This window comes from Microtus ochrogaster, chromosome 22 (assembly GCF_000317375.1).
Source record: "Microtus ochrogaster isolate Prairie Vole_2 chromosome 22, MicOch1.0, whole genome shotgun sequence".
NCBI classification, from domain to species: Eukaryota; Metazoa; Chordata; class Mammalia; order Rodentia; family Cricetidae; genus Microtus; species Microtus ochrogaster.
In genome coordinates, this window is record NC_022023.1 from 23,020,391 (window position 1) to 23,025,147 (window position 4,757).

Below are 4,757 nucleotides of genomic sequence, written 5' to 3' on the forward strand. Positions count from 1 at the left end.
GAGAGAGAGAGAGAGAGAGAGAGAGAGAGAGAGAGAGAGAGAGAGAGAGAGAGAGTTTCTGTGTCCAAGGGGAAAGAGGTGAATTCAATGAAAGTTTAGCCTCTTTACTGCCGACTTCCTCATCTTCAGTTTTTTTTACGATTTTAAAATTCCACTTACTTTAATAAATTCTTAGCTTTATGAACAAAAAAAAACCATATCAAGGGCTCTTCATACTCACCCCCATCTCAGATGCAACTTCTACTTTCATTCAGCATAAGCACTTCTCAAATGGCGAGAAACATTGTTTGTGCACTGTAAAACAGGGTCTATAGACAGACATTTCCTACTGCAAAATGGTAGAGAATTCAGAAAGTATCTCATTTGCACAACCGCTAAAATGATACAAATCAGTAGAAATCATCCGGGCTTTCAAAAGTGTGTGTGTGTGTGTGTGTGTGTGTGTGTGTGTTGTATACTAATCAAGCAACCATTATCCGGTGGGGTTGTGTTTCTGGGCAACTGTTGATGGAATAAAAGAGGAAAGGATTCATCAGATATCGAGGATGCTCTTTCAAAATTAACAAGAAAGGGATGCACAGTAAGCTAATAATAAGAACTGCTAATAAAAACTATCACCATTACTGTTTGGTCCTCTGGGTACCAGTTTGTGTATCCTGTTGCCAAGGCGAAGGTAATAATTGAATCATCCTAAATCTGAGTGATGGAGTAGTCAGAAATGACTCCAGCTGACAGAAGAGCCAGGAGGCAAGTGATGGATACTATTGTCCAGACGTGACCCTCCATTAACACTACCTATCAGCATCTGGATCCTGTCACTGGTCCCCATCCTAGAGCCAAGAGGGCTGCCTGGCACAGTCCAAGCACTTCCAGGGTTTCTAGGCTGTGCTGAACCCCTCACCATTTGAATGGTGTAGAGACTAAACCCTGTTCCCTCCTTCTCCATCTGCCTTATTGCCCCTCTCCAAACCCATTGTTTGGCAGGTGATGGCAATTTACTCCTTATCTTGCCTGTTTACGAGGGATTTTTAAAATAATAACAAAGGGAGAAGTGGTATTAATATTAATTAACACCATAAAATGAAACAGTTTTGGGATTGCACCCAGTGAATCCTCTCAGTCTCTAATTGGAGCTTTGGAGAAAGGGGAGGAGGAGGAGAGGGGAAGGGGAGGGAGGGAAAATGTGTGTGTGTGTGTGTGTGGGAGATACAGATGACCTACTGGGTGACAGGCACAGGTTGGAAGGGTGACATTTTATTGTAAGCCTCCCAATGAAAGGAAGAAAAGGAAGGGACCAGTCAATTTAATGCAGGGACCAAGAGTGCAAGAGTGTTGCTAAGAGACAGAGATGCTGGTGAAGTTCTACCACAAGCCCTACTCTGACCTTATGCAAATAGAGGCGGCCAACTCTTTGTGGAACGGCTGAAAATTCCACCCCCTGTGTCACCAATACCTGGCATCGAGCCTTTCATTCAAAGGTTCTCTAAAAACACACACAGAGGATGTGACAAAGTGTGACACATTTAGGGGCTTTAACACTCGCATGACACGCAACCCACAAGAATATGGGGGATAGCAATAACAGTAATACGTTTTAAAGGGGAGCGGCGGTGTCTCCAGCAGATCATCCTGAAGAACTGTCACCCATCTTTACCTTCTGTCACCGGCATCTTCCTTTAGCTAGAAAGTAACCTGAAGTTTCAGGAATTGCCCTTTCCTTGCAGAAATAGAAGCCTATTAAGAATTGCGGTACCGCCATTAATTCACACCCGCAGGAGTGAGGAGGGGATGGAGCGAGGGTGGGTAGATAGAGCGAGAAAGCTCAGTGCAGACAGTTTATCTCCGCCCCCCCCAACCAAAAAGGGGGGGGGGGAGAAACTTCCCTTCTACTTTATCTGCCCACTCTGCAGGATCAGATGATATTTTCAAAGAAACTTGGGGTGTTTTAAGAAGTCAAACAGTTGGAGAGTTCACCCCCCCCCCCCATAGGCTGACAGCATACCTCCCAGTGAGCTGGTGACACCGTCTAGCAGCTGTACAAAGGTCTTGGTCATCTGGACAAAGCAGAGAAGGGTACCTTTGAGAACTGACCCATTTGCCTCTGTGTGGAGCCCTCCAGCAGAGGGCTGTGCTCTGCCACCTGCTCCTGGGTGCCAGAAGGTGGGCTGCCAATTGGAGCCGGAAGCTGTAGCAGATCTGACCCTCCTAAGCAGCCCTCCAGAGGCAGAAGAGGGAATCCGAACCTGAGCTGCAGGCTCTAGATCCCCCACTTTCTGCCTCACTTCCTTGGGCAGCTTCATTTCCCTTATGTCTCCATTCTTTTTCACCCCAAGTTGGCCTTTGCTTGGGGTGCCCAGTGCAGCTCCTAAGACATCAATCCGGTAAAGTTGAACTCCACGCAGAGAAATAGGTTATTCCCACGACTCTTAGCCAAGTTTGTTCACTTGGAACCACAGGCAGGATGGCAGTTTTGGGACCTTGAGGACCCTGGGGGCTGGCAGGAAGTGGGGAGAATCTGAGGAAGGCACACCTGCCCTTGCACAGCCCCAGGGACCACCAAGAACTGTTGGAACCCGAGCCAACCTGGACATCTTCTACCTTGTCCCTCACACACTTCATACAAAGCACGAGAACAGAATCGTTTTCTCTAAGTGAGGGCAAAGCCCGGCACACACAACTTGGAAAACTCAATTTAGTCAGCCTGCATTTTTACGTTCCACTTCCTCCCTCTCATTTGATTTCAATATTGATAACAAGCCCACTGCTTCGCATCTTTATGATAATAGGTGCAAATGGGTACGACTCCCCCACCCCACCCCCCATCTCCCCGCCTTGGGAGTGTTTCCAGAGTCCAGTGGCAAGTAACTTCTCAGGGTAACTTCTCCCTGCGATCCTCCCCCTCCCCTTTTAATGGCGGGACTTTTCATAATGTGCACAATACTATTAAAATTTCATATTAGCACTGTGTATGGTGAACTTTGTAATGGGAAATTCAATAGCTGCTGTAAATATTAATGGAATATGAAATGAAGGCACAGCCTCGACCAGCCCTGACAGTAAAACGGAGTGAGCATGTGGCGGCCCCGGGGCGAGAGAGGCCTTTCCTCTTGTCGCTTTCGCTTTATTACATTAGTGCTGGTCTCCCCACGCCGGAGTGGGCTCAGAAGCCAAGGCGCAGGGTCACCCATGACAAATGTCCCGGTGTCTCGCCAACAGGCCCCGCCTGGCCTTGCCACTCCATCTGCCCAACAGGCCCCCGGGGAGTGCTTGCGGGTGTCAGTTTCGGGCACAGAGCTCTTGAGAGCGCCAGGTTTCCAAAAAGGTTGCCGCAGTTGGTTTCAGTGCCTCTCCTCAAGTCAACGCTCCCTGGGCCTGGGGGAGGGGAGAACTCCAACCGCGCGTGTTAACGAATCTCAAGTGGCTTTCTGGGGTTGGAAGAGGTGCTGGGAAAGCCTGGCTCCCACTCTCTTCTAGACCCATGGACCCCTCCCCCGAGCCCCAACTCAGCCCCAGTCCTAGGCTTCAGGACTGGTTTCAGAATCCGCCTTAGGCTCTTTTTGGAGACAGCTGCCTTCACCTCCAGAGTCGCGCGGAGCAGTCCTGGGATGGTAAACTGACCCGTGGGCTCCCAATCCCTCCACTCCCAGGCTAAGTCCCCGGACAGTCCATTGGCAGCGCTGTGTGAACTCTCAGAGTTTAGGCCTTGGAACCAGCAGCTCAGCCTTTTTCCAGTCTGGAATATTCCAGAAACCACTAGGGAGGGTTCAGATAGACTGAGGGAGTCGCAGCACTTCTTACAGGCGCAGAGGAACAGACTCAGCCATTTTAGAAGCCAGGTTCACCATGGGAGGACTACACACAGGCAAATGTGGCCATCAACACCTTGTGCTGTGAGCTCTTTCTACAGGACCCGCACGATCCAGATTTGAGTGGCAGGGGACGCATCTGCCTGCTTCCCGCATTTATGTTGTACCGACAGCACTTAGGAGACCTTAGTTTTTAGATGGGACATTAATCTTCACTTGTTAGGAGATCGGCTGTCAGCATTGAACAAGGGCCTTTCCGCTTCTGAAGGCCGCTGGTGTCCCGAGCTCCACCTGGACTGTGGGGACGTGCCGAGCGGCGTGCGACACCAGAGAGCAAGGCAGGGACACGGCTGGCCTTGCCGCCGCCGCCGTGCAGGAGATGAGAGCAAAGTTGCGGGAGTTCAGGACCATAGTGGAGCCTTCCCCTTTTATTTTTTTGCCTCTTTGTAAGGGGCGAAAGAGGGGTCGCTTTCTCATTGTAAGGATGTTTTCTCTAAGACACGAAGCTCAGCTCCCAAGCGCAGCCTGCTCGGCGGCCCTCCCATTTCTCTGCGGCTGACTGAAGAGTCAGTCCCCACCTCCCTCTTACCACCGGCTCGGCTGGGGACACTTCTATTTCGACTATCCTCTCCGGCTTTAGATTGTTTCCTGTCCTGTTTTTCTTCTCCCCCGGAATCTATCGAGAGTAGCGCTGCTGCTGGTACCTCATTTGTCCTCCAGGTACCCAAACATTCAGGGCTCAAAGGAAGGGAAATAAAAATGGGATTGAAATGCACCTGGGGTTTCCAGGCAGGGACTGATTCAACAAGCTAACCCTGTATTACAGGACGCTGGCACTGTTTCAGGTATGGTTTGCAGGTCAAGATCCCTTGGCCAGTTCATCCCTCCCCCTTAATCGAGCTAAGCCTCAATGTGTCTTGGAGACACATTAAACGCACCCCCCACCCTCAC